Source organism: Corythoichthys intestinalis, chromosome 1, assembly GCF_030265065.1.
Source record: "Corythoichthys intestinalis isolate RoL2023-P3 chromosome 1, ASM3026506v1, whole genome shotgun sequence".
Taxonomy (NCBI): Eukaryota; Metazoa; Chordata; class Actinopteri; order Syngnathiformes; family Syngnathidae; genus Corythoichthys; species Corythoichthys intestinalis.
In genome coordinates this window covers 58634537-58648376 of record NC_080395.1, presented here as the reverse complement: position 1 = coordinate 58648376, position 13840 = coordinate 58634537, and the positions used below count along the sequence as shown (strand labels likewise).

Sequence of the window (13840 nt, the reverse complement as noted above, 5' to 3'; positions counted from 1 at the left end):
TGCAAATAAACAGGTATACCACGACAGTGTCCTCTAGCGGCGTTTTTACCTGCCTGCCATTAGTACTGTACGTATGGACCAAGTCGGACATCCGGGGATTTATGACGTCACCAGCCAAAACATAGCGTCGCCATATTGAAAAGGGGCCAAAAGACGAGTGCTCTGTAATGCATTCGAATACAAACGTGCTGGACTTTCTTCTTTTTTGCGGTCTTTTTTGTCTGTCAGAATGGGAAGAAGTTGCTGTGTTGCAGGTTGTCACACAAGGAAGAGTTCGGAGCCGCATTTAAAGTTCTTTATTCTTCCTCGCGAGAAGAAAAGGAGGACTAAATGGTTGAAACTTGAAAGCCATTACTCGAGGAACAGTAAGAGAAGATGGTTCCGTGGACCATTCTTGCGTGTGGCAACCGAAATCCAGGCACGTTTACGTTTGCAGCCTGCATTTTATTACTGGTGAGTAAACTTAAATCGATTTTGTTTGCCCCAAGTCAATCGGTATGTTATTGGCCTGCTGGGAATTGGTTATTTTGCCGTGATGCACTGCGTTCTTACCTCGTGACAACCCCATTTAGTTCCACTACAACGGTTCACGGCTAAATAACGCTTTTGGCGAATTACCGGTCACAGCTGAAATAATCACTTCCTAAATATACTACCAACTTTCTCAGTTCCACACAGTACATATTCCACGTATTATTGTAAGTCATTATTGTGGTCCCAAATTAAAAATCGTCATGTTTTTTCTAGGTGCTAAGGTCAACATGGAGAGCCACCCAGATTATGTACCCTCCATCTTCCAAAAGAAAGAAGATAAATCCAGTACTGGCTCTTTGTGTAAGGTGGCACGATTTGAGAGAGCATCACGGAGATCTCAAACAGGTACACGATTACTATATCATGCATATAGGCTTGCCACCTTTCAGAAATAGAAATAAGGGACGCCCCCCCTCACGCCCAAACCCGTGCAGGCATGAAAAAAGGGACATCCCAACTCCTAAAATGCATAGAAATGCATCTATTTAAAAATATTCCATCTTGGTTCAATACGGAACGCAAATTTTAATTCCCAATTCATAACTCTTCTTTATTTTAAGGGGCAGGTGGCAAGCCTATGCATTAACCCTTTAACACCTAAGCCTATTTTGGCCGAATTTGCATGCCTTTGATGTTGCCTTTATATTTCAAAGAAAAATAGTTCACAATGGCCAAGTTGGGTCCCTTTTTTCAGGATACCTTGAACTTCATGTCCAAACTGTTGTTTTCTTCACTGACCAACTTTAATCCACATTTTGGACCCAAAAAGACAAAAAAAATCCCAAAATCTTTTTTCAAAATTTGTAATATTGAAGTCCCACTGACAACCAAACATGCTCGACCAACCGTTTTGAAGCTTGATAATATTTATTTAACTTGCTAGGATAAACATTCAATAAAAAAAAAATAAGATAGAATAGTTTTATGTTTGACAATTCAACACAAACAGCAGCTATGGTCATAGACGTTTTTGGCCTTCACACATACTATGGTCAAAACATGTTATATACAGTGCAAAATAGTGAGAAAAAAAATTGTTACATCCAACACAAAAAGGGTTTGGAGGATATCTCTTTGTGAAGTTAGGTAGAGGCACGTGGGTGACGTAATTACAGCGTTACGAGGCTTCAAAGATATGCGTAAACGTGTCGCATCCGACACGTTCGGTGTTAAAGGGTTAAAGTTATACAGGATTGTGTATTGTGTAGTAATTTTATTTCTTAATGCATTACAGTTCCTGGCGGATGTCAGCCCTTGATGCGCCGCCAAAGAGCATCATTCAAAGCCTGCCCATCTAACAGTTTGAATGAAACAGAATCACCTCCCAGTGTGGCTCCTCAAGATCAAACGGATTCATCACCTGCCAGAGTTGCCATAAATCTTGAAAATTCTCTTGATTGTACTAGTAAGTCTGTGTCTCAGGAGTGTGCAAGTGGCACTGTGAGCCAAGAAAGCGAGAAGATTGTAGAAACAACAAATGACCGTTTTGATCAAGAAAAGGAGATGGTAGCTGATGCGCCAATGTCGACCACTGAGCGAGCCCAGTTGTATGAGGAAATCCAGAATTTGCGAACAGAACGGGATAATGCTCTTCAGCGAGTTGCTTACCTTGAAAAACTCCTGAAAGAAACAAATATGTGTTCAGAGTCTGTGGAAGGAAATGATGAAAAATGCCAAATGATGACAGGAATCAAGTGGGCCACATTCATGAAAATCTTCATGTTTTTATGCCAATTTGTGGGCAACAACAGCACAAACAAGTATACCACTGCAAGAGCAACTCTTCTTAACTTTGGTGAAACTGAGGCACAATTTGTCATTTTAATTAATTGCATTTTTGAAAGGACTTCCCAAAACGATTGCTATTAATTGTTTCTGGCGCTGGATAGACTTGGTGAATGAAAATCTTGGTTTCATGATTAAATGGCCTGACAGGGAAAATATTCATGACATCAACCCACCTGTTTTTCGTGGTAAATTTCCTAGACTAACCACAATTGTTGACTGCTTTGAGATCTTCATTGAATCGCCAAAGAACCTGCTAGCCAGAGCTCAGTGCTACAGTAGCTACAAAAAACATTGCACTGTTAAAGTATTTGTTGCTTGCAACCCATTAGGAACTGTCACCTTTTTGTCTAGTTGTTGGGGTGGGAGGGCTTCTGATGTGCAGATAGTTCGCGAGTCTGGCTTTATTGATTCCAAGTATCACATGCCTGGTGACCAAATACTTGCTGACCGGGGGTTTACCCTTCATGCAGATTTTGCTACTCGTTGCAGCTGTGAACTTTTGACTCCAGCATTTACGAAAGGTAAGAAAAAGCTATCCGCCAGGGAAGTAGAGATATCAAGGAAAATTTCCTCCGTGAGGATACAAGTCGAACGTGTTATTGGCCTCATGGAAAATAGATTTAATGTTCTGAAAGGTACACTGCCAATTCGTTGTGTTCAGAATGTGAAAGATGAAGCGCTGGGCTGCACTTTATCGAACTGCGATAAGATTGTGCGAGTGTGTGCCATTTTGAGCAACATGTGCCCCAGCATTGTGTATGATGAACATTAAGCTGAGATCATTTTTTTTCTTAATATTTTTATTAGTTTCTTATTCAAAATCTCATTTAATTTCTGGATTTTTGACTGTTCAAATGTATTTTTAGTTTGGTGTCTGTTTTGACTGTTGCAGCAAATTTACTCTGTATTTTTTAAATTATTTTGTTGTTGTTGTAAATTTACATTAATAAAGTTCTGAACAGGACATGACACCTCCATTCTTGTTATTGTCTTATTTGTAAATGAAATGGTTCATAAAACAAGATAAAAACTAAGTATAGATTTTATTGCACAAAGATGAGGTAGAACACAAGTACATTTAAAAAAAAGTGCAAACACCATAAAAATATTTAGATGATATGTAAGCAAAAACAACAAAATGTTGAATTAAACAAGCTCATTTCTTTTTACGGCAGTCTTGGCAATACCATTTCTTTGCTTTTGGCAGCCTTTTAAGTTTCAAACATGGCAGGTGAAACCAGTTATTGCATGAGTCACATCCCACCATAGGCCCTTCTTCTGAGTTAGTTTTGCACACACAATGAAGTGTCTGGTCCATTTGGGAAGTGTCAGGCGTAACGTTCTCTTTTTCTTCTGGGGCCAAGAGTCTGCTGTGGATGTGCTTCCTCCAAAAAGCCTCAACCCTGTCTATCATGCTGGCAATGAAATTCTCTTTGCGTTGTACACGTTTCACTACTCAGAACTTTGGTGACCAATAGATAAGGTCACCATATGTAGCACTGCACACGTACATCTGAAACTGTATCTGTGTGAAATGCATATGGCCTGGAACATAACCAGATGTAAAAAAAATGAATGAGCCTCCAAGGACTTGTAGTTTTCCATGGCTTCTCTGCTAAATAACCCTGAGAAAAACAGATTGCATCTAAATGAAATATCCTTCCCATTTATTTTCATTTGTTTTAAAACAAAAACGCCTAATTGATAAAAGTCAACTTACTGGGTGACTTTATGAGGTAGTTATATATGTTTCCATACTCCACTGCAGGCCATTCCTTAGGATTGTTCATCCAGCTATCAGCTGCGACTTTGTATGGGCAGATTTCAAAGCCAATACAGGCTCATTTTAAATTGTATCGCCTCCTGGCGTCTGTCGGTAGTTATTATTGATAACAAAACGTCCAGTTTAAGACGTTTTTCTGGGAAAAAAAAGGCAAAATACAGCTGAAATATATGACTTACACACAATGGTTTCCTATGGATGTTTACCTGCGCTTGGCCCCTTTTCAAAATGGCGACTTGTTGCTATGCGAGGCGACGTCATCGTGACATCATGCCGACTTGGTATGAGGTGACTTGCCATGTACTTTTTATGTCAAATGAAAATTTAAAGTACTAACAAAATATTGATAGTTTAGTTAAAAGTTTAGTTAATTGCCATCCCACATAAGAGTTTGCACCCTCATCATAAGCGGATTTTAAGGAGGGGCCAGGGCCAGGCCCCCCTGGTGGCCGAAAAGTGTTTTTGCATGAAATTGACTTTCCTATAGACCCTACCCACCGACGTCATAAAACCACGTGCTCGCTGTATGGTTCCGCCCACTTGTCCGTCATTTTGTCTCTGTATTAGCATTGGTTTCAATTGATCGAGGAATTTAAAAGGCATTTCATGGAAGACCCGGTGCTTTCTGATGCCGTAAACTCACTGGATGTGTTGCATAAAAGGCGTTATGTGGAAAAGCTTCGTTCTATACAGTCGCCAGATCCATATTTGATGCCTAAATCGATGATTTTTGACCGGCTGCCTTCGCCGTCTCTGCCTGACCCTGATATTTACAACTATCTTGTCCACACAAAATCAGCCTATTCTCACGAAAGTTTGAAAAACTTTAAGAGCTTGGAGGCTTATAAATGCTACGTTGCTGGTTGGGTGAAACAGGTCCTCGTACACGAAAATTCGGCAGGAATCTTGTGCTCGGAAGGTGAGTTACGAAATTTTCAATTCAAAATCTTTTGTTCTTGCTAACATCCACTGTCAAGTCTAATGTATTTCATGTCATTTGTCAATGGAGCTAGGGCTTTTAATGTTTATATGGTTTAGCGATAGCACTCTCACTACATACATACGTGTATGTTGTCGGCGATTAGCCTAGCAATGATCTTAATTGTGGTTGTCAGCCCAAAACCCTCTAAATATATATTAAATGCATCTTACCAGATATAAAATGACTACTACATAATCTGTGGTAATCGTTTGGAGCCCAGTTTTCTCGTCGAATTGCAGCAGCCCATCTCGCTCTCTCCTCTCCGGGTCTCTCGGAATCCGGTAGAACTTCAAGTGTCTCCGTCTATCTTCTCTGTTATTGCAACTGACCGCCACACACGCCTTCACCATTTTGATTATTAATGTTAACGAGCAGAAAAACACGCCGTAAATAGGAGGAATGTACGTAGCCATAACAGGTAAACACGATGTGTTGACGGACAATTGGGCGGCACCAGTCAGGAGGGCGGAGTTGTGACGTCACGTGGGTAGGGTCTATATATAAAAGTTGTAAAGCAATAAAACTGCTACAAAAATGAATGAAACAGACAAAAAAAAATTATTTTTATAATGGGTAAAATTATTTTGTCGAACAGATCATGTGACTAGCACCTTAAACGGTCATTTGCTTTGCATATAATTAAAAATAAATAAAAAAAATTAGGGGAGGACAATTTTATTTTTCAAATGAATTTTTTTTTTAATTGCAAATATTTTATTTGATTGAAGCTTTTATGGGATTGAATGATTTTGAAACAAATGTCCTACCCATAATATGGGTACACAACACACAAAAAGGATGCAGGAAATGAAAAATTAAGTGTTCAAAATAATGCAAATTTTTCAATCTTTTTTTTTTTTTTTTTTTTTGCATTAAAAAACGTTTTCTATGATTGATTTTTTTTCCTTTTTTTGACTGAAGTGATTTTTCTTTTTGAAAATATATACTTTATTGAAGCAACTCATTTTTTGATTGAATAATAAAGACAAAAACGTCCTAGCCAAAATGTGGCCCAAACACATATCAACATTACTTCAATCAAAAAAGTTGCTTCAATTGACAAAAAAAAAAAAAAAAAAAAAAAACATGCATTTTTTTGGAGTTTCTCATTTATTTTTGCATTCAAACACTTTTTTTTTTTAAGTGAAGCGACTTTTTTTTTCATCGAAAATAAATATTTTGATCGAAGCATTTTTTTTTAATTGAAGAAGCAACTTTTTTTGTTTGATTGATTTGATTGAATAATAAAGACACAAATCTACCTCCATATGGCTCTGCCCAGGGGATACAATTTTTGACTGGGGTAACTACTTTGGCACGACACCGGCGGGCGTACCATATTCAATAGATGACGATCTTGGCGAAAAGTATTGCCTAAGCAGCCTGATTTAGAATTCCCCTCAAGAATGATAGGAACAAAAAACATTTTATTATTATAAATATTCCTGTAAGTTAATTTTATTGCAGACACTGCTATTTGGGGTCATCAACATGTTGTCCCTCCCTTGCCCCAAAAGTCAAACTCCGCCTATGCCCTCACAGCAAAAAAATCCTGGCGAGTTTTTAATAAAAAAAATTAAGTTTAATACTTTTCTTAATGATCACAGTTAAAATAATGTTTCATTACTTGAATATAAACTATAATTATAAACTTGGTGGTTGTTTTGATGCCTGCAGTAGCAAGAGTGACCAGGCTGCTGGATTATTATAAGTGATGCACGATAATACATTTTTCAACCGATACCGATGACCGATAATTTCCTCCTCGTTTCAGTAGATAACCAATAATGTCAAGCTGATAATTCTAATAAAAGATAAATGTAAAAATTTAAAGTATACACAAGAGCAAATATTACTGTGCAAAAATAGAATTTATTGCTCTTTTTTTTCAACATCAAACAAGTAGTAAATTCCCAGATTGCCTGATATTGTTGTGTAATGATAAACTTTTAGCAACAATTACTTACAGAGTAAATATCTAAGTTGCAGAAAAATGCCTTTAAAAATTAGCCATTCTATTCTATTCTATTGGAAATAAGTGAAATTATCTGCTAGCGGTGCAAGTATATTTCACTCACTTAAATTTCTTGAAATATGAAAAATAGTTGCTGACACAGCCTTATTATAAGCAATAAATTATTATATTTAATCGTAAAAAAAAAAAAAAAAAACCTTGTTTGTCAGAAATGTTCTTTATTCAAGAATAGGTATGGTTTAAAACATTATTTGAAAGCAAATTTTTCTTGATTTAGGTGAAAAATGACTTTTTTTCCCAAGATGTATGGACTTAATAAGAACAAATGGTAATATTTACTTCAACTAAGTGGAATAATCTGGCGCATTCATCTGTTAACTAGTCTTAAACACTCTAAACAAGATGGAGAAAATTATTTGACTAGATTTAAGAAAAAGTATCTGATTAAGACGTTATAAATTTTTAGCGGACTGAATGCATTACTGGCTGATTGACTGACTTCTTGTGAGTGTGGTTTGGTACATGTTGAAATTATCATCTAACCACTGTGCCATCATGATAAGCATGCGTACTTGACATCACTTGTCCAAATGTCCGTGGTGAAACTGATGTGATCGGCATGTTTTCCACGAAGAATGGTGGTCGTACAAATTGCATTATTTTTTCATCCGGGGCTTTGGCTCTCGGATCACTTCGGTAAAAAAACGTCTCTTATCCAACCGAGCCTAGCATCTCCTCCCACCTGTACTCTTTAGTTTGTCCGGCCACAAAGTGAGCACCCGCGCCAGGCCTCAGTCTGGACGTGGTGCTTATGAATTGAACTGGAGATGAATGGCGATGGCGCTGCCGTCAAAAGCGTCTCCGATCATCACAAGCCTCGTAACTTAGTTTATGTTTGTTTACATTAGGTCCAGCCTACGCGCTAGCAGCAGCCTCGTATTCATTCCAAAAATCTTTGTGATGCAGCTTTAAATGGCTGATCAGTTTAATGATGTTGAATGAGGACTGTTTCTTTCTGCCTGGTGGAACTTCTGCAGTGCATGTTTGGCAGATTGCGAGCGCGTCCTTTGTTTCACACATGGAAAAATCAACCCACACAGCCGCCATGATATCCAACTGCCTCATCCGTGTCGTGAGACGCGTCACTCATGGGCTTCTGAGGGAGGAGGGGTTGAGGCGGCGGTGCAGAATTGGTAACGTGTCACTCATGCGACAGGGGCTTCAGAGGGAGGAGGGGTTGAGAATTGGACAAAACTGCTTCGATTGCGCACATTTGGAGGCTAAATCAAGTATATAATTATTGGATTATCGGTTAAATTAAAAAAAAATCTGGATTATCAATGTGACGTCATAATTTCCATTATCGGCCGATAATTATCGGTAAACAATATAATCGAGCATCTTTAATTATTGTTATTGTCCATCCATTTTTCTACATCACTCATTTAACAAACACTTAGGGTAAAATTTAAGGGGACCTAGGTCCTTGTATTATTGCTCAAATGAATGAATGAATGAATAAATAAATAAAAGTTAGTACACTGTACTTTAAAATAGCCCAGAAGTTACAATACGTAGCAAAATAACACAAGTTATGCTATGCTTTCGACAACTGCAAACACAGGAGACCAGCAATAGGGACAATATGAGATGTGCTGCACTGGACTGCATCCGAAGTCCACCAATATGTGAATCTAGGACTCAGAAAAAAATGTATTAGGGCTGTCAAATGATTAAAATTTTTAATCGAGTTAATTACAGCTTAAAAATTCATCGTAATTAATCGCAATTCAACCCATCTATAAAATATGCCATATTTTTTTGTAAATAAGTGTTGGAATGAAAAGATAAGACACAAGATGGATATATACATTCAACATACGGTACATAAGTACTGTATTTGTTTATTATAACAATAAATCAACAAGACATTATTAACATTCTCTTAAAACGATCCATGGATAGAAAAACTTGTGGTTCTTAAAAGATAAATGTTAGTATAAGTTATAGAAATTTTATATTAAAACCCCTCTTAATGTTTTCGTTTTATTAAAATTTGTAAAATTTTCAATCAAAAAATAAACTAGCTCGCCCGCCATTGTTGATGTCAATAATTACACCATGATCACTCCCCAAACCCACAAAATCATTTGGACCCAAGCGCCAGCAGAGGGCGCCAAACAACAAAAAACAAGTAACAAGCGGACATTACACTGCTGTCATTTTAATTTGTTTGAGCGGGACATGTGCGTTAATTGCGTCAAATATTTTAACGTGATTAATTAAAAAAATTAATTACCACCCGTGAACACGATAATTTTCACAGCCCTAAAATTTATATAAAAATAACTGAAAACAGTAGGCTTAAATATGTCTTTGGCTGTGATATATTTTAATTGTAGGTTCCAATTCATTTGAAAAGAAAACATCTACAAAATAATAATAATTATGGATTTCATGCCTCCCACCCCCACTGGACCTGGGTCCACTTAACCCCTGTTACTACACCCACGGCAACAATCGGTCTTTGTCAGGTGACGTAACGCTGTCAAAAGCCGCAGTGCATTGTGGGTCGAATCGCCATTTTGAGTGCACACTTATTGTAAACAACTGAGCAGTGATAATCGTCTTTGCTTTCATCAGGCTTTGATAAAAAAGGGATACTCGTGTTGTTTGAAAGGCTGCCATACTAAATCACACGACAAAAACGGCAGCAAAGTTGACCACGGCGTAAGATTTTTTTGTTTTCCCTCTTGGAAAAGAGGTTATGGACAGCAGGTTGAGGAACTAACGAAGCGGCGTCGGATGGCCTGGGTCGCAGCGGTGAAACGACTTTCGACACCATATCTCCCTTCCTGCGTGTTTGCTCTCGGCATTTTTATAAAGGCAAGTCAGTTAAGTATTGATACTGACTATGCTTTTTTTTTTGCTTTCTAAAGTCGCTATTTTCTCATTGGTTAACCTTAGCTAGCTAGCCTCACTTGTAAACTACAGGCTAAGAGGGAGGGCAGTGGAAATGGGTTAATCTGTTCGTGATAAATCAGTGTTTAATTTTTTCAGTCATCGTTTATAAAACCATTATAGAGTGAATTATTTGAAAGATAAAGGTAAACAGCAAAATTGCACAGAAACATTTATCAATGCGTAAGATTTCCTTTTGTGATCTGAGAGATCTGATGGGATGGTAGCATGTCTGATTAAGTGTTTACGATTGTGAAATGCCATAGAAATATCCAATCTTACCTAGCTTTCTAAATAAAACCTGTGATTGCAGGTGAACCAGCTTATGAAATGATGGAGACTGACCCAGACTGGGCACAATCCCTACATCTGGGACACACATCTGTTACACCGACAAACACTGCACGCTCTGCAAGACAAGGTAGGCGTGAGCAGCTACGGAAAGAGACACTGCAAGCACCAGAGATGGGGGTCCAACAGGATGCAAACACTGAAGAGCTGCAGACCAAGGAGGGACCATCTGAGCATGGTGAAATAAACAGTCACCAACAGAATGAGGAGGGGACACCTGACGCTGGAGAAGTGCTCAGCTACAGACTGAAGTGGGGACACATGAAGCTGGAGAAGAAGGTGATCAGCTAATCACAGAGGATGAGACGCACAACACCAATCAGGATGTGACACAGACTGTGATTATTGACTGTTTTGAAATTTTCACAGAAAACCCATCAAATCTGAAAGCACGTGCCCAAATGTTTTCCAACTACAAGCACCACCATACTATGAAGTATTGAATATGTATTACACCTAAGGGAGCCATTTGTTTCTTATCAAAAGGCTGGGGAGGGCGTACAAGTGACAAACATATAACCCTGAACAGTGATTTTCTTGATAATTTGTTACCTGGGGACATTGTCTTGGCTGACAGAGGTTTTGACATACAAGAATGTGTGGGCATGTAGTGTTCAGATGTCAAACTCCCAGCATTTACAAAAGGCCGCTGTCAGTTAGCACATTTGAGAATCCATGTTGAAAGGGTTATTGGAAATGTTTGTCAGAAGTATAAGATCTTAACAGGAACCATACCCATAAACATGATTCTTCCATGTGAAGGTTAAGAAGCCACAATGTTGGATAAGGTTGTCACTGTCTGCTGTGCCCTGACAAGCCATTGCCCAACAGTAGTTGAGTACAATTTTCTTTTCGTAGTGTTTGTACAAGCAACGTTTTTTTTTTTATACGTTTGTAGATGACTTAAACCTCTTTAATAAAGTATGTCAGTGACAATTTTGAAGTCTTGACTCTTTGCCTCTCTTAGGTACATTAAGAACTTGGTGCCTGTGACACGAAAAAGCATGTTTATTTCATAATACACGCGGTATTTTATGCTCCTGAATGATATGGACCGCTTGGATGTGTGTGGAAGCGATCGCTATATTTATTTAGTTTTTTGAATCCCGCGCCAGGAACATGAGTGACTTCCGGCTTCGGTCTTGCATTGAGGAGGAGGGCGCTGTGACGTGTACGGTAGAAGACGTCCTCTACACGCTACAGTGTACTGTTGTGTATGAGGACGAAGGATTCAGCTGATTTTGCGGATTAATACGTTTATTTTTCGCATCACGCCAGCCAAACGGCTGCAGAAAAATCATTCTGTATGAGGGAGAGGCGTATGCGCCTTTTTGGAGTTTCAAAAGGTTCCCATTCACCGTGGATATTTACTGTGGGACCATTGGACTTATGAGGAAATGAGTAAACATCTTGTTTTGTATTATGTCAAATACGAATACAGCGATTACAACGTAAACACTACAAACTTCCTTTAAATGAAGGACTACTTACGTTTGATCATTGATAGGCATGTAAAAAGCTCTCCTAATGCATTAGCAGCAGCACGTTAGCTGTGTTAGCTCCAGCCACCCTCCTCCGGGGAACGAACTGTAAATTGCTCTCCGCCGGGCGGTTTGCCGATCCGCTAAGACATTCGACAACCGGGTCGTCATGTCAAATAATCCAGGATAGCTTTGTGTGATTTTCCGCTTTGAAGACTTTGAAACATCACTCGGTTCGGGTTAGCATGTCGGCTAGCTGTCACTCCTTCTGGTTTGTTTACATTCTCCGAAGCCGGGGAAGGGAAATGACATATGTCCGATTTAGGTGTCATAAAATATCGTTCGGGAGGTGCGACAGTAAAGGTGAAGTTGACAGTTTTGACCATTATGTAGTAATTTTGCCATGTCGTCTTGAATAAATGGATTTTTATTATTTCATATTCCATTTAGCACAAGATTGTTATTTGTCTTGACCATGCCATTTATTTAGCAATTGGGGAAAATACTTGGATAAAAAGAATATCCTGTAAAAATATGGAAGTAAAGAGACAGAAACAATGACATTTTGCCGCTCTCTTCGTCGCGTTTTCCTCATTGTGAATAGTTCCCCCTCGACGGGCTGACTGGTCCTTCTCAAGCCATTTATATAGCTATTGGGGAAAAATACTTGGATAAAAAGAATATCCTGTAAAAATATGGAAGTAAAGAGACAGAAACAATGACATTTTGCCGCTCTCTTCGTCACGTTTTCCTCATTGTGAATAGTTCCCCCTCGACGGGCTGACTGGTCCTTCTCAAGCCATTTATATAGCTATTGGGGAAAAATACTTGCATAAAAAGAATATCCTGTAAAAATATTGGAGTAGAGAGACTGAAACAATGACATTTTGCGGCTCTCTTCGTCGCGTTTTCCTCGTTCTGAACAATTCCCCCTCAATGGGCTGAATAGTAAAACCGATGAGCCCAGTCTACCGCTGACGTCATCCACCTGTTGGGGACGCTAAAGCCCTATAATGGTAGGCGTGGCTAACCGGCAGATTAAAAGACTAATTTCTCGTCATCTGCGCTTTGCTAAATTGTTGTATATAGTCGAATCGTCTCAAAATATGATTCTAATTCACATAATAATGCCATTTAAGACTTTTTTTTTCTGGTGTCATATGCTCTTTAAGAACTAGTGTTGGTTTTGATAATGAAAAGTACTTTTTTTTTTAAACTAATTATATTCAAACAATTTTGTGGAGATAAACACTGAATAGGAAATACGATATTTGCTAACAAAACGAGATGTTTGACAGGTTTACTTTTTTAAGATATATAATTTTTACTAAAATTCTCAAAACACAGCAGCAGCACAATGGTAAACAGAAAATAGCAATACAAGGAAATATAAAACGTGCATATGAAGTAAAATAACACTAGTTGTAGAATAATGTGTTCAAGTAAATTTGTCTCACTTCACATGATAAGTCCTGCATTGAGAGAATTGCACATCTTTGCATGGCAATGTCGCCACTGAAACAATATATTGTGCAATATACATGAATTTGCATGTCATTATGACAGTTCCTTCACCTGTTTTAGTCATGTGATGTTTAAGATGATATTCAAGGTACAATTCAAGTTCAACAATGTTCAAGTAAGAGCTGTATCATGTTTCTGAGAGGAGCAACGAGAGTGACGACTGTGTTGTCACAGTCCTGCGGTCGAAATGCGGAGATCCTGCACCGGGCCATTCGTTAAATGTCCGTGAGCTTCGAGAGATACATAGTTTTTAAAATATAAGCGCTGATACCGTAAACGAGGGAGTTTTTTTTTTATATCCAGCGATGAAGTTGGAGGCAGTAATGTGGCGTCGGAGCTACTCCTGTTCTGGTTTGTTTACATCTGTGGTGCACTCAAAATGGCGCATGGGGGCGTGTCCGCTAGTTTGGGCACGTGACTGACAAAGACCGATACATTCACGTGGGGAAAATATCCACCGT

General features: G+C 38.5%; 1 long non-coding RNA gene across 1 annotated transcript; it reads left to right on the top strand.

The window, feature by feature from the left end:
- Positions 1–2: 2 nt before the first annotated feature.
- LOC130928334 (uncharacterized) lies at positions 3–3221 on the top strand. The gene is made up of 3 exons (XR_009066654.1): positions 3–453; positions 748–879; positions 1769–3221. It is a non-coding gene; the product is annotated as an uncharacterized LOC130928334 (long non-coding RNA).
- Positions 3222–13840: the final 10619 nt, after the last annotated feature.